General features: G+C 42.4%; 1 protein-coding gene across 1 annotated transcript in view; it reads left to right on the top strand.

Annotated features, from left to right (window-relative positions):
* Nucleotides 1-2,441: 2,441 nt before the first annotated feature.
* The window catches only part of LOC310876311 (heparan sulfate glucosamine 3-O-sulfotransferase 5), a 66,479-nt gene continuing 51,339 nt past the window's right edge, over nucleotides 2,442-17,581 (top strand). Inside the window, exon 1 of the mRNA XM_083789826.1 lies at nucleotides 2,442-2,881. The gene's annotated coding sequence lies outside the window, so the exon portion shown is untranslated. The remainder of the gene's footprint in view (nucleotides 2,882-17,581) is intronic.

The raw sequence follows: 17,581 nt of genomic DNA, 5'->3' as shown, positions 1-17,581 counted from the left end.
TCAATCTGCCGAGCTTGTTTTTCATAAAAATCCACCGTAGAGATGTTATGAGCTACTTTCTGTCAAGACATCCTCTGCAAATGATAATTTTTTTAAGTGTTGCAGTTTGGAAGCACTCGTTTCTGCCTCCTGCATTATGTGCAAATTCGAAACAGGTTGAACGCAGGGCCGTTCAGTGACTTACGACGAGTGCTTCCAAACTCCAGCACGTAGAAAAATAATCACTTGCAGAGGATGTCTTGACAGAAAGTAGCTCATAACATCTCTACGGTGAATTTTTATGAAAAACAAGCTCGGCAGATTGAAAGAGGATAATTCAAGCTTGGACTACAGCTGCAATGTTGGTGAGTTTAACGTCGTTTAAGACAAGCAGATTGCAAACCAAAAATGATGAATAGGAAGTGGATGGAGCTTGTTGCAACTCTAGATTCAACCCATTGTAAAAAAATCTAGAGTTGCAAATTGCGGCTAGGGAATTGAGACCTTTTTATAGTACAATAATGTTTACACATACAAACAAATTACACCATAATCAACACAAACACTTTATTTAGAACACACCCAAATCAAATCATATTACGGCGTACATGTTCAATCAATTATTCCATCAAAGCAAACGGCATAAACAATATTAGTTTGCCTCTTCTACAAAAATAAAAGTTACAAGTTATGTAGTTCTCTTGTATCATACCGTACTACTTGTATTATTTCCCACCACGGAGTAACGCACTTCCGCTCGACTTTCTCCTCACGCTGGAGACAGGTCGCTCCAATGAACTGCAGCGGCCAATGAGGCATCTCTTTTTTGAGCCCCTCCTATATACAGCTTTAATATTTGTGTTGTCTGAACAAACATTAAAAATGCCATTGACAATGAACGGAGAACCCTTGGCCAATGAGGGACCACCATTCTTAATGATGATGTACAGTGATTAGAGCGTGATTTATATCTATGGGCTCCACATCCTTGGAAAGATTCAAGATACGATATTTCCAAAATGTTTCGAGAATAGCCAATCTACAACCTCACAACGACTTATGGGCTATATGAAAAAGGTGGATAGATTTCATAGACTTGTTTGACAGCATCATCAGTCCATGTCAATGTGTATTTTCTGACATTTAACCACATACGTAAAGCGTCAATACTTTAAAACATCATTGCCACATTTTTTGTTTTTGTTTTCATCATAATTGTCCTTTTAGAAAAAAATAAAAAGAAACATGTATTATGTTATACGTATGCACCATTGTTGTTTCCCTCTCCTGTAATGTCTGTGCTAACCCGGGGTTCTTTAAAAAAAAAAAAAAAAAAAGTTGGTCACAAAAAAAAAAAAAAAAACTTGACGGTTGGCTCTGTACTTGGTCTGCTCTTTTTTCCTCTCTACACCAAACCAATTTGGTGTAGAAGTGGTTAATTAAAATAAATAAATCCTATCACTCAAAGACATGGCAGCCCCCCTGTGGTAACTCTGAGTACGGCCCTAGGGCCTAGGGGTCCCGGACCCCTGTTGAAGGCCCCTGTAACTCATTAGCCTCCCCTCCGAACCCCACTTTGAGAACCACTGGCTCTTCCCAGTGGACGGGTGAATCCAAATCCAGTGTTTCCCCAGCCAGCACAGGAAGGAAGGCAGTCGTCTTGTCTTACACATGACAGCTTCAATCTGCCCGGGGATGACTGAATAATTCAGGGTTCCAACTCAGGAACATCTGGCAGCCCTGAGCGCCAATGCAAGACTATAGGTTTCCTTAAATAGATTTTTTTGCAAACCGTGTTGCTTTGCTATAACATAGCCTAGTGAAAGAATGGGCCCCTGCTTAGAATGAGCAGATTCCCTTTCTAATAAACAAAGCAGAAGTGTCAGAGTGATTCTGATTCTATCAGTGACTGGAGCCAGCGGCCAATTACAGGTTGATATCAAATGTGCATGTCATGATGTGGCATCAGGTTTGTTTTGATCAAATTTGATCATGGGTTGCCAATTAATGCTCAATCAATCAATCAATCAATCAATCAATCAATCAATATTTAATTAGTCCAGAGCAGGACTAATGTGACCACACACAGTTCTCTTTCTCTTTGTGCAGTGTTTTAGTGCTACTTTTAGAAGTGGGGGGACGGCCCATAATACACCAGAAATTTTTAAAACATGCAGAGGTGTAGGCTACTTTGGTTCGGTAACTACTAACTTCTCATCTAGTGTAGGCTACTTTGGTTCGGTAACTAATCTCATCCCATATTTGCGCAACCACCTCCTCCTCCTCCTCCTCCTCCTTCTACCTCATCCAAGGAACACGCCCGACGCCCCAGTTCTCCTCTCATCATCCGATCCGCCTTCATTCAGAAGTAAGCCACACGCAGGCACACAGCACCGTGGGCTCCACGCTGCATCCAGCCCTCCGCCAGTCAGACTAGTGTTTATTTTCGAGCGAGGGCGCTCCGGTGTTGCAGGAGGACCTCCTAGCTGCTCTATCCTGAACTTTGCTGCCTTTTCTACCGAGTCCGTCGTCCGAAATGAGCAAGGAAGAAGAAGAGATCCATTGACGCTGGACGGGACGGACGGACTGTCACAGCTGATTTAACAAACTCCACGAATTGTAATCCTCGCGGACCCAGAGACACGTGTGTTGACGTCCCGAGGTGAAGCGAATCGTAGTTGAGTCAGCCTAATCCGACCCAGTCAAAAAAACCTAAACAAAACAACAATAACACCAGCACCAAGATCGCTCACATCAGTTAGGCAGAAGAAGTGCGTTCGGTGTGAGAGAGAGAGAGGTGACATGTGGACACGCTCTCTGACCTCTACAGCGTCTCGGCCGGTCCCCTGGAGCGTTTCACTGGAAGGTTAAGCCGCCGTGTCCCGCAGAGGATGCCGAACAGGTAAATATTTAGTTTCCAAGAGGGGCACGGTGCCTCCTTTACGCGTTTTTGCGTAAAGCACATGTGGTTAAACTTAAAGGTGGATGTCTCTACTGTTCCTGGACCTTATTATCAGACTGCATTTAGACTGAGCAACGATCGGGTTTTGATGTCTAGTAGTAGTAGTCTAGTCTACTGTGACAGCAGCTGCGGAGGGAATGTGTTCCAGGTGTGCGTTCACTGGTTCGGCTTTCATTTCGCAGGGCTGGTTATTTTGTTTTCAGCTAAGTTCAACTGATATCCTCCTTGTCCTATATTATTAGGATACGTCTAGCATCGTGTCGGAGAATGAATTGCGGGTTGAATACTATATTTTCAATTTCTTCTGAACACATGCATGGCATATTTGGATACAAATTAGACCATTTACCATGGCATTTGTAGTTATGTTGTTAACGGTATCGCTGAAGTGAACATATTGAAGCCAGGGTGTTGTGGTACAGCTCATGCAATCATTTGCAAGAGTACCTTATATGCTATAACCTTGCAAGGAGATGAGATGAAGACAGAACAGTTTAAGAGTTCACTGAAATACTCCAGTCTAGTTGACTACAATTAGTTTCTTGTCTTTGTAATTTATTTACAATGGTTATAAAGTTCATAATTACAACAACTACAACCATTATTATTATTATTATTATTATTATTATTATTATTATTATCATTTATTATGAGTAGAACTAGAAAACAGTCTACCATTGTTCAAATCATAGTTTTCGGCACATCTTTATTATAATCTAGGGCAATAAAAACAATGTTTTGTGGGCAGTAACAATGGTTGCATTAGAATAGAATAGATCATTGTGCTCAACATCTTACTATTATGCATATGCATATATGTCTACATTTTAGGTTTTATTTTATTTTGTGTGCTTCATTGGTTGATAAATGTGTATGACCAATCAATGAATATAAAACGGCATACAGTAGTTCTGCACTAGCAGTGATTAATCACAATTAAGCCCCTATACAGTAGTCGTACAGTATGACTGAAGTATTAGATACCCGTTGTGAGCTTGAAGATGCTACTGTCAATATGTTTGGCAATTTCTGACACCTATAATGCCTATAATGACAAGATATTGATGCAAGGTTGAAAGTGGTTAATATTTAGTCAGGGTAAAATTATGTCTAGCCTATAATTGTATATTACAGTGGCAGATTAGATCCTGCAGTGTGGCTTATCGGAACACTCTAATATGGTACTCCTGTTGTCGCCTCTTCTAGTAGTCTGACTGTGTTTCTGGACCCAGACAAAGAACTGTATGTCTAACTATGATGATGTTGATGTATGAAGAAGATTGTGTTATTTGACGTATTTAGTCATGGTGAATGGAAAAAACAATTTCAAAACCACTAGCCCCGCCCATTGGCTATTAAAAGTAGCTGACACTGAGATTAAAGGCAATCATAGCATACAAGCGGAAATGACAGAGCTCTCAATACCTGTTGTCATGGCCAAAATTGTTACCAGTTACGCAAATGTACAGTAGTCGTACTTTGTCACATCTCAGCGGAAGGCAGGATTACTTCTCTTCATGACCACACAATAGCACAAACAAATCCATAACATAAAAAGACTGTCTCTCATTCTTTCCTGGGATATACAGTATAATGACAAAAGGAGGATATCCATGTGCGGTGTTTGGATGAACCCAACCTTGAGAGTGCTTGTAGAATGTCTAATATGTAATATGAGATAACAGAGGTCACGATGGTTAAACCATTCCAGCCATGTTGTTCTATTCACATTAATGACTCCTGTGGGCAGGGCTGTTGCTGTGACAGGCAAGTGAAGGAAAGCAGGTCTTTCCACTGAAAGCCCCCAGTCTCCGATGACCTTCTGGGAGGAGCAAATGAGGCGCCTCGCTCTGGCAGATGAAACAACGGACTTGGCCAAGGAGGAGGCTGCCACCGACTGTAAAACAAATCTCTGAAGAGAACAAGAGAGAGAATACAGAGAATAGCCTATCACTCAGGTTTTCACGGCGTCCTCTTTGCCCGGCGCATCAATTCTACCATTGCCCAAGCAAGTTATTAACATTTTGTTCACGTCCGGCCTGCCGAAGCACTAATTGAAAGCATCCGGTATTCAGTATTCCGGTAACATCCACCTACTACTAACCTTGTTTACTTTCGGTTCTCAATTGATTACAAGTGCTCCTTGCCCGACACACAACTGATTGTACTTGATTGTGTCATCAGTCTACATTCATCAGTAATGCCTAATTTGTGCACTGTTGTACGAATGGTGGCACACAGCAAAAATAGCAGATCTACAATCTATTTTTGGCACGTGACACTGTCGTATGATGAAGTATAAATCATTGTTCATGGCCAAAAAGCAACAACCGACAACATCCAATTTATAAAGACTGGTTTTGGTAGTGACAACATAGATTAATTTCTGCTTTAGCAGGCAATTATGGAAAGAGTCAGAGAGAGAGAGAGGCACAGGCACACACACACACACACACACACGCACGCACGCACGCACAAACAAGCCACACACGCACAGACAGTAACTGTGGGAATGAAATCTGAGGATGGCACAGAAATTTGTCAGTCCTTCGTGCTGACGCCCCTTATCCAAGTTATTTCCCAGTGGCTTGTGATATATGGCTAAGGTGACCGTAATCATTATTCACAGACTCACAGCTCTTTGCTTTTTGTTTTTTCCCCTCCCTTGGCATTCTCTTCCTCTTGGGTCTGATCAAGTGTGTTCTTATTATCCATGTAGTAATTAACCATGTAGCATCTGAAGGACAGCATGTTTTAAATGTAGAGCCTTCCAAAACAATATCATAATTCATTCATAACCCACACATCCATTAGCCATATGGGGTGTCATTTTCCACATTTGCCTGATGCAATTTGTACATCCTCATCCTCCGGCAATGAGCCAGTGATTAACTATTAGATATTTTTATTAATATTATATATCTATTTCTATTTCTGAAGACTATTTCAACCCATTGTTGAACCTTGAACCCAGATGTGTTATTTTCGTTTGATGTTTGCCTATTATGATATGCCCAGATTAAGGATATTAGGGTTCATGTGGTTAAATGTGTTTCCCCCAGACTGTGTTCATATTGTACTTACTTCAATAAGAAAATATTGTTCAATTATTAGTATATTTGAGATGGCCAGAGCAGCACAATGGTTACTGAGACCACTCTATAAATGAAAGTGTTACAAGCGATTCCAGCAAAGGCTAGTAGGCTGTGTATCCTGTTGTCAATGAGCAAGACACGATCCCTTATACTATACTCATTGTAAATTGAGAACAGAAAACTATATGGATAAGAAAGTGCAATATTGTTCTCCATCTCTGCAGCACATGTTTTAAAGCCTTCAAATGAGAGAAGTGTTGTGTTCCGCATATAGTGGATTGGAACCATATTTATTGCCTGTGCTATATTCAGTGTGTAATTGACATCTGAATGCATAAATAATGACCGGTTCTGTCTCGCTGAGTAATGCCTACTTGTTTCCTTCCTATCATTTCTGTTTCTCTCTCCTACCTATAGCTAAAGCTCTATACTATACAATACGAAGTTTGGTTGGAATGTGGAAACAGACATAATGTGATGTCACTCCAAATAGCTTGGGTTTCTAGACAGAAATAGTGCCTTTTGGTGGGTGAATTGAGTAGGTAGAGCACAGTAGGTTCGACCAAGTTGTCAAATGTTCTTGGATTACCAGAACTAGTTTTTAAGTATAGAGTTCTGGTTGTGTTAAGAGATATATCCGTCTCCTTCTCACACTTCTGTATCTACGTTCCCCAGTAAATCACCAAAAACAGGAGTGAATGTTCAATGACGCTAGAGCCCTGGAAGTGTAGGCACAGAACACCCAGCATGTATGTATGTATCCACCACTCCTGAATGAAGTGCCTGGTGCTGGGAGTCTGGTGCAACGCACAGGTGGTGGACCTGGTGAGACGTAGGAGGGGCCCGGACAGGAGTCTCAGTCAACCCGCAGAGCCTAGTCCTTCCACGTGCCAGATTGGTGCGATCCTCCCGCATACCCAGTCCCAGCAGAGTAGTTCAGGAGGAACGGATTGTGTGGCCCTGGTTTTTCCCTAATGGGACTGATCGAGGGTAGCTACTGGGATGTAAGTCGGGACTTGATCACCCCGGCTGGGTCACCTGAGTGAGGGATATGATGTTGAGAGACCCGAAACCCAGATGACCTTGGGATACATTACTGAGGATACGTCCCAGGTGCATCCATGCAATGTATTTTTGAGTGGTGCAACCACTCCAAGGAACAGCAATGTCCCTATGTCCATCCCTATGTGTGTGTGTGTGTGTGTGTGTGTGTGTGTGTTTGTTTGTTTGTTTGTTTAGGGTACCAGTAGGGGCAAAAGTGGCGCTGTTGTGCTAGAAACAGAGAGAGAGTTTGGTGTCTGCTAATTCCCCCACACAGTAACTCTTTGGAAATGTGTTAAAAAAAGATTCACCTATAATGGCATGCCAAAAATAGGGACGCCTATTTTGAAAGTGCTTTAGACTAGAGCAGGTTGGTTCTGAACCTTATTTCAGGTGGTGCCTAATCTTATTGGAACTGGTGACCGGGACCCCCCCACCGTGATAAGCATTTGTAATTGTAGGAGTTGAGGCCTGAAATTCGGTTTGACTCGGTTCCACAGATACAATCACAAAGCTTTCCAGGCTTTCTCCTTTGCAAGAAAGCGTGGGAATGACATTAACCAGGTTAGGGGTTAATTTCCTACTGTGCCATTCAGGCTATGCTGTATGCACTTGAAATACCTTTAGAGACTCCAACAAATAGCATAAATTGCATTAACTGCTCTTATGCAGGAAGGATTACTAGTTAAAACTTAAAATCAGACTGTGTAACCAGTATGAGTTGGAACCTACTGTGCAAATAGTTGTTTTGTTTTCTGTAATGTAATCTTTCACTGATATGTTTTTATAACTACCGGTATTCTACATAAATGTGTTTTATGTTTGTCGGTCGCCGACACCGGAAATGTACCGAACATGTATTTATTCTACAGTTAATACGTTACATACAGTACCGTTTCTGACAGGTTTGTAGTTTTCCAAAATATCCTTAGCACGACCCTGAACAACTCGTCAAAAATGTCTAAACTTAACCTTAACCTCACATAAAACATTGCCAAACCTTAGCTGGCACTAACGTAACATTAAGTCGGAACATTTTTCATGATGTAGTGAGCAGCTCCACTGGAATGGTTCCAGTGCTTTGTTGAACTTGAAGCATCAAGCTCACTGTCGCAAGCTCTTACCTGTAAACTAATACCACCCATTTGAACTGTGCATGTGACAGTAATGTTGCATTCACAAGGGCAGACACAAAGACGCAGTCTACCATTCAGTGTCACTGCATGGACCATGAGGATGCAAAGATGATCTTTGATTTGTCTTCGTGTCTGCCCGTGTGAACACAAAACAAAGGGAAAACAGCGCCCTCTTTTCGTTGACGGGAGACTAAACTCTGCCTAGTACGAAACACATTCTTTTACTATATTTTGTAGGCCTTTATTTGATCACAAATTTGGGTTCAATGTTCATTCATTTTGTGCTTGTAGTAAAACTATTATATTTGTTGTACAACAAAGTATAAAATTTGTGTCCCTCTTTTTTTTATCTTTTTATTTTTTAACAAATCCTTGTCTGAACTACACTGTCCTCTGCTCAGTCTGCTGTTATGCTAGCCTAGATGGAGTGTCCAGTCCAGGGATATCTGTAGCCATACTGATTACTGAATGACCTCCTTGCTGATAAGAAACGATGAGAACAGCGTCTGTCACTGCACAGTTCTTCACAGCCAGAAGCAGAGGCAGCGTTTTAAAATGTTCCCTCTGTAGCAGCGATTCCCAACCTGTGGGCCAGGGCCCACTGGTGGGCCTTGAGGATATTGCAATTGGATCCCCAAATAATTGCCAAAAACAACAAATATATATATATATATATATATATATATATAGTCAGTCTAATATTATAATATTTATAAAAATAAAAATCTCTGCTTTTTCTGTTCCCAGACAGCGTTTTTACTGAAAACAAGCTATATTCAACTGGCAATAACTAAAGAACGGAACATTGCGGTAACACACTTTCCCCCCAGATTAAAGTAGAGACTCTCTTCTTTCTTTTGAGATATTTGGTGTTTAAGTAGTCATCGAACAAAGTATTCTGTGGGCCTTGAAAGATTAATAAAAACGCTGGCAGTGTGTGCAGACTGTTCTGGAGAAGCTCTGCCAATAATTGAGTTAATCCAATCCGGATCACAATCAATTGATTGATCATCAGAATAAACATGGTCTGAAAATGCACACAGCCCACGTACCCTTTTGCGAACACAGCCCACTTAACACGGCACGTAAAACAGATTGGTGGGCCGCAAACGCCTTTTCCAAGTGGGCACCGATCCACAAAAGGTTGGGAAGAAGCACTGCTCTACAGTGAACACTGTGCTCGGTCTAAACCCTATCCATCTCAACCACCGCTCTCTCCTTCGGCATCACCTACCGCTGCCGAAACACTGACAATAAAAAGATATCTGTGGAAGCTTTATTGATGTTTGGACATACAGTAGTGTTCGCGTACTAAATGCAAAAATAATTTCAAATTATATTTCCAATCGAAAGCTGATTTACCCTGAGTCATTATAGGACAGCATAGTGGCAGGTAACTACATCTAAGGCAGGTTCGTCAATTTCAGCGGAAGAATTCTACCTTCCCCCATACTTTATAGCTACCAGGCAAGACGTTAACTAGAGGGACAATTTTGAATAAGAATCTGAACCCCTTTTTATTGGCAGATACTGTACATTAGCATTTACTATGAATTTGCCATGGTAATACAGTGTAAACGGTGTACAGTGTTTTTGGCTTTGAAAGTTCCCTTGAGAAGTTTCAAAAGGATCATCTTTGATGTACAATCCAACACTTGCACATGTTTGGATATGTACTAGCCTATGTTCATGCCTAGATATTTATTATATCGGCTCAGATCGTGGAGATTGTGTATATGGTGTATTTTGCCCTGCTACTAAAAGAAAGTAGGACAGGTGACTTGTTGTATTTATGCATAGGTATTATGGATGTTGTATTTGCTGGTTCAAAATGTAACATTGACGATGGGGTATTGAAGTGTAATTTTTATTTCTGCCTCTTGGCCAGTTCCCACTTGTAAAAAAGACGCAGTCTCAATGTGATTTTACTGGTTAAATAAAGGTTAAATAAAAATAAATAAAAACATACATAACCAAAAAGCTCAGAACATCAGAACATGGCATTATTCCCCTTCAACCTCCCAGAATGGGCTTACTTTGTTAGATGGTTATTTAACCACTTAAGCCCTATCTAGCCTTTTTTTCACAATTCTTTAAAAAAGTTAGAATTTGTAAGAAAATGAAAAATGGAGTGCTTAATAATGCAAGCTAAAGTTAATAAGCGTAAGGTCATTTGAAGGGATGCACTATCATCAGGGTGGCAGCCAGTTCTATGGCTTCACTCCAACTCTGCAGACTTGTCCTTGAGCAAGGCACTGAACCCTAACAGTTCTCCCAGGGCTCTGCACCACTGAGGGCCATGCTGCCTCACCTCAGAAAAAGGCCAGACGGATATTCTTTTTGCACTGGCAGATATGATGCTCTCAACTTCACTTGGCCCGTCTATGACATCAGTCATTAGCACTGCATGTGACCATCTCCATATTTGGGTTCGGTTTCAGCCCGATTCGATTGCCATTTATTTCCTTGTCCACGACTGCTGCAGGCTTGCTGCTGGTGACTGATGAGGCAGATTCTGGACAGGCAGACTCAGCCACAGCGGCTGCAGGGAAAAGTCTGGTTTGTTGGTGCTACTGTATAGTGTAAACATCAGATTATTATTATACATAATCAATACGACATGGCATTATTCCCCTTCATCCCAGAACGGTTTTACTTGTCATTCTTTTAGATTCTTTAAAATAGCAAGTTAAAAGCTAATGAGCATGCAAGACAGTGGTTCTCAAAGTGGATTCCAGGGACCCCCAGAGGGCATTCCAGGGGGTCCACTGCTAAAGTATTGATTGATAGTTAAGTATCAAATGGATCCTTACAATCCTGTAACTCTGGGAGTGTACACTGCAAATGGAGTTATGAAGGTCTGTGGCCAAATGCATACCAAACGGAGTTTGAAAATCACTGATATAAGGTCATTGGTATAGGGAATAGGGATGCATTGTCATCAAGGTGGCAGCCAGCTTCCACATCTATGGCTTCCCTCCAACTCTGTGGACGTGTCCTTCCCTAAAACGTCTCCCACGGCCCTCAATAACTAGAAGTAACAGAAAAAAATCACACCTCAAAAAACTGCATTTACAGTATTGCCCACAACTATTGACTTGAGATGTGGTTTGTAACCACAAGAGATTGGGTCAGCAAAGTGAAGTTGGGTTTGACTCGAACTCAGAGATGGGGTATACAGGGCTCTATTTCTCAAGGCTGTTTGCCTGCACAGTATGATACTGGCGGAGCACTATGGGTGCTTAATTCCCTATCGCCATCTACTGCTATTCCCTACCGCAATTAGACTTCTTATAGGGACGGTAGTACTGCCTTCGTTACCATGGTAACGGACGTCTTTTTTGGCAGAGTGTTGCATCCCCTGCGGAGTTGTGGAGGGAGTTCTTTGCAAGTACTATTGCAGTACACAGACTACTTTTAAAACGATTTAAACTCTTTTCGTACCCAGGGACTTAATGAGCATGAATACTTTGGCGTTCAGAGACCAAGTAGTAACTGCTTTGTTCCCTTGTCTTAAAGGGACAATAATATAACGCAGTTGATGTGCATTTCAGTTTACCACAACTCTGCCGTTCACCCGGTCGCTCTGGATGATGAACGGTAAAGGAGCTTCTTGGAGCTTCAGGCCCAAACTCTTCTGCTCTATAAGATACCCAGGCCGTCGGTGTCGTGTGGACACGGGGCACTGCACACAGAAGATACCCAGGCCGTCGGTGTGGTGTGGACACGGGGCACTGCACACAGAAGATACCCAGGCCGTCGGTGTGGTGTGGACACGGGGCACTGCACACAGAAGATACCCAGGCCGTCGGTGTCGTGTGGACACGGGGCACTGCACACAGAAGATACCCAGGCCGTCGGTGTCGTGTGGACACGGGGCACTGCACACAGAAGATACCCAGGCCGTCGGTGTGGTGTGGACACGGGGCACTGCACACAGAAGATACCCAGGCCGTCGGTGTCGTGTGGACACGGGGCACTGCACACAGAAGATACCCAGGCCGTCGGTGTCGTGTGGACACGGGGCACTGCACACAGAAGAGACCCAGGCCGTCGGTGTCATGTGGACACGGGGCACTGCACACAGAAGATACCCAGGCCGTCGGTGTCGTGTGGACACGGGGCACTGCACACAGAAGATACCCAGGCCGTCGGTGTCGTGTGGACACGGGGCACTGCACACAGAAGATACCCAGGCCGTCGGTGTCGTGTGGACACGGGGCACTGCACACAGAAGATACCCAGGCCGTCGGTGTCGTGTGGACACGGGGCACTGCACACAGAAGATACCCAGGCCGTCGGTGTCGTGTGGACACGGGGCACTGCACACAGAAGATACCCAGGCCGTCGGTGTCGTGTGGACACGGGGCACTGCACACAGAAGAGACCCAGGCCGTCGGTGTCGTGTGGACACGGGGCACTGCACACAGAAGCAGACAAATCATTCAATGATGTCTTGGCCGATCAAATCAAAGAAAAGAAGATCCAGGTATACGAAACACTTCCAGAGATGTCTGGAGGATGGGAGCTGAAGCTGAATGGCACGGAGGCCAAACTCACAAGGTCTATTTCTGGAGACAAAATGAAATGGAGGTGACGGTGGAAGTAGAAAACCCGTCTGCGGAACATTCCCTGTTTGACTGCCATATATCGCATGGTGATGATGGTGTAGAGAGATCTTTACCATTCATGAGGTCAGTTTAAAGCCTGTGGGAGATGCTGACTGGAAGGAGAACGGCTACACAATCAACACAGAGGATCTGGACCGGTGCCTGTACGACCCCCGATGGATGGACTTCTTAGCTGACCGAGGGCTTGACAGCACGTTTGCTGATGAACTGGTTGAGCTTAGCGCTGCTATTGAACATCAGGAGTATATCAGCTTCCTGGAACAACTCGGTGGCTTCGTCAAACGCATCTAATGTATAGAAGTAGAAAGTGTGCGTGCCTTTGGCGAGCTCACATCAAACATCACGTGTAGAAAACCAATACAAAATAAAGAAAATAAAAGTACAAAAAATTAAATATATATATAAATATAAAAAAATAAATACAATACATTTTCTTGATTACATTGATGTGTTCAATTAACTAGTGGAATCCCTCATGTTATTATGAATCCGTGCAAGTGTTCTACAGGTAGAAGCAGCCTTGTCTCTGGATATGAGCCCAGATTTATGCAGCACATACTTACTTTTGCAACTGGAAATTACCTGCGCTGATAGACTTTTACAAGCTGCTTTAAGATCCTGTCAAATGAAACTGTCGGTATTAACAACTTACTGTACTCCAAGTGTGGCGGACACTTCTATAGCGCACTTTAGAGCCAGCCCTCCTCCAGTCTCTTCCTTTAGGTTGGGGGGACTCGTGATTTGATGAATTTTTCATGAGTCTCTGAAACCGAAATGTCCAGAGATGTTTACTTATGGGGGATAAGCTGCTGATAAAGAGTGGTCAACATTAACCATTCACTGAGACAAGGAGACGGAGGAGGTGGAGGGGTTTGGTCGTTTGGCTGCCTGTCTGGTCCCTCTGGAAAGCGACGCTGATCAGGAGTAATATGAACCATCCTAGGGCTGAGGAAAAAAAACAGAAGCCATCTCCGCCTGTGAGTTATGGCCCTGCGTTATCTGATGGAGCACTTAAGTTGCCGCTCTGGCCTTGTTTTCAAGTATTCTTTTCACTCACATTGCATCGATCGCCTGTGGCAAGTGTTAATGATGAGTCATACTATTAAATGTGATGACCGGCGGCGTATTCTATTACCGTGCTTTTCTTACTGAGATGACCCCTTGTAATTTAGGTTCAAATAGACACACTTGATGAGGAGCAGATTGGGGCAAAAAAACAATAATTAGAGATAGCCTTTGCACACGGATGTCACTTAACTAAGAAATGTTGAGCACCGTTGAAAAGTTGTCTCAGGTTTTATCGGTTTTCTCTTGCTCGGTATGATCAATGCTTTCTTAAAACTGATTTCAAAATGAAATACTGTAGTGAAAATGCCAGGATAATCATTTGCAGAAATGAATGGTTTGAAAATGAGCCTCTTTTAATTTATGCTGCTTTCATTTTTCCATTGACTCTGGGTCTATAGAAGAAGGAACGTGGTGTAAATGATGGAATGCTGAGAGTCCCTGGTCAGACTAGGGTCGTTAATAATTATCTGTGACAAAGCAGACAGTGTTGTAGAATCATGAGGTGGTGTGCATTGTGCAATGTGCGCTATTAGCAGGGTCTTGTTTGACAGTGGAAGAATTGCAAGTGCAGTTTTTAAATTAACATTCAGTTCAGTTTTATGAAACAATTTGAACAACAGATTTGGTTATATGAATGCTATGGCCAAAGGTTGGTCTGTCTTGAAACAAATCAGTGCATCTTAGTATATAGTTATATACCATAATTGAGACAAAAAAAGAAAGATTGATAACTTTTTATGAAATTAAATTAAATGACCCTGCATGGTGGACATAATGGACTGCCAGGTGGATCACAACACATTGCAGTGATGTTACATCATGCCAAGCTTGCTATTTCTGCTATCTTTGAAAAAAGACACATACATTTGAAAAGTATAAAATTCTTTATTTTATTTTATTTCATTTTATTTTGGGGGGGGGATTTCCAATGCTCAAAATAGAGATGTTACTCAGGTTGAAAGCTGTGAATTTGAATATAGTGCATGACCTGTGTCACATGTAACTGCGCATCTCTCTCTACTCTGGTTCCCTTCTCCACTGTGTGGTCTAATGAAACAGAAACAACATGAAAGAACGTGTTCTGTTGGCCAAAAAGACAGATTCTGTATTACCAGCCCCTGCTCATTTTGACAGAATGGTTACAGCAGTAACTCATGGAGATGATCCCGTGAGGGAGATATTATATATGCAGGCCGTGTATGGCTTCTCATTTGGCCACGGCTTCATTTCCACGCTAGCAATCTTTTCCTAAAAAAAGGACAGCCTCTACTTCCCATAGGTTTATTGCATCTGCCTGATCAGTCGTCCGATTCTGTATTCAGGTCAGTCTTTTAAGCGCCCGAGGGAATATAATAAAGGACGTGTCAGAGGCCATAAAGGGTGGAATATTCTGCAGTCAAAATAGGGAGATAAATCCCATAAATATTTAATGTGTCATTCTACAGCAGAGCTGGTATGAACGGCTTTTCCCCATTGCCCGGCAATTAGCTCTGTCATCGGTAATCACAGGTTGGAACAACCTGCTCTGGCAGGTTGAGCTAGCACAGACCTTAAACACTACAACACTCAAGAAACTGCTCTCGCGTTTTTCATCCCCGTGTGCAACTAAAGAAGATTGTTTAACTGCATGTGTGATTCAGCGATCTCGGTAAGCACATTAACACAACTTGTTCCAGAAGCTTAGCTGCTGCCCACAGAACATTATTGAATAAAGACCCTGTTGTTGGATAATGCCTATAGTTTATGCTCTATCGTATGGCAGTGTCACAATCCCACAAATAGCAGATTTATGAAAGTTTATAGATCGGCTATTTTCGGCACGTGACACAGACATACGACAAAGTATAAATATATTTCTGGTATATTCTACAAATTAAAATACCATTGACATAAGACGGGGTCTAATAATAATGGTGTGGCTGTTTGTACTGTATGTATATTATTCATTGATGAAGTCATATTGATAAAGTCAGTCTTGCCAAAGTTTGGGGCGATGGCGTGACGGTGGAGCTGAGATTATTAATTGAAAAGTACTCTGGGATGTACTTCCATGGCATACTGGCAGTGTGCACAAGACATTTGGTGGTGATCGGTCCAGTGGTTTGCGACGCTAGCCGCGGACACACACACACACACACGCACACACACACACACAGACAAACACAAATGTTACAAAATGACTGCAATGTTACGTTACAAAAAAGTCTGATTTATGATACATCCATTGCTAACTCAGTATTTATGATGGTGTTGATCATATCAGGTATTACCATCTACCAATCTGGGAACACTTCAGCAAAATGTGGATAGCAGGTTTGCCTGTGCTCCGTCTCAGGAAAAATATCCACACTCTTTTGTATAAAGTTTCTTATGAGTTTCTTTATTTCATGAAATCACAGCAGCAGTCCACCGGGTCTTATGCCCTCCTCATCTAGTGAGGCACTGTTTTCATTCTAACACGTTCTGAATGCCCCTGCCGACAGATTCAGTAGCGTAGCTCGCAGTGTTGTTTTTGGCAGCAAATTATGGTTTAAATAATGAATTGCATTTTATAGTGCTTTTCCAAGTGCTCAAAGCGCTTTACAATGGTTCATTCATTCATACATTGGGAGGTGAAGCGGCGAACAGTCGATGCCAGCGTCCTCACTTCCCACATTCACACACCAATGGTGGCAAGCTCACACCGACCGACTCATTGGAGGCAATGTAGGGTTCGGTGTCTGTGGACAGGAGGAGCCGGGATACGAACCGCCGACCCAGGGATCATTGGACGTCCTACTCTATCTCCTGAGCCACAGCCGCCCTTTAGTTTTAGTCACAGTCTCTTGAATAGTTTTAGTCGACTAAATATCATAAGATTTTAGTTGACTAAATCTACAGTCGATTTAGTCGAACAAAATGTATTTTGGCGGGCCTTGATGCCGTCGTTATGACTATCTACAAGCCCACAACGCGTCGCAGCGCAACGCGCTCGTCGCGTTGTGGGCTTGTAGATCGTCTATTTTCAGCATGCAACTAATTGTAAAATGACTTAAAGTGGATCTCTTGTCTACTATAGTCCCTTCCTAACATTTTAGTCTAGTTTTTATTTGTTGATGAAATTGTCAGTATATTTATTCTTAGTTTGAGTCATCATAGCTTCGTTTTAATTTTGATTCCATTTTGTTTTCGTCAGTGGAAAAAAAAAAAAGTTTTAGTCGACGAAATCAACACTGGTAGCTCGGAATCTGTTCTTGAGAGATTACCATCTAACGATGATGTAGCTAAACAATCCATGTTACAGTAGTTTAGCAAGCTAACACCGCTGCACTCATCTAAAATGATTAGCCTATCTGAAGAAAAACAAATCCCACCCTATAGATGATAGGGCATGTATGTAAATTTAAAGACTAGACCTGGTTTAGAAAATATTAATTGTCTATTATTGATCAGTCGATGCACTATATTCCACTGAACTATAGTAAAAATCTAATAGTAAAACACATCCTGACAATATAACATCTCTGAGGTTGCAATTATAAGTGCTGAAGGAAACACAGTGGGCCCGGGGTTCTCATTCTTCAAAGTGCTTAGTGCTGAGTCTCCCGTTTTGCCGTTTCCACACCTGCACCATGCACAGCAAACAGCCTCGTCTCGGCTTCGTTTTGCCGTTTCAGCATACATACATAT

Source organism: Protomyctophum parallelum (genome assembly GCF_964188405.1).
Source record: "Protomyctophum parallelum genome assembly, chromosome: 19".
NCBI classification, from domain to species: domain Eukaryota; kingdom Metazoa; phylum Chordata; class Actinopteri; order Myctophiformes; family Myctophidae; genus Protomyctophum; species Protomyctophum parallelum.
Note: the sequence above shows the minus strand (reverse complement) of the source record. Positions and strands in the feature narration are given on the sequence as shown.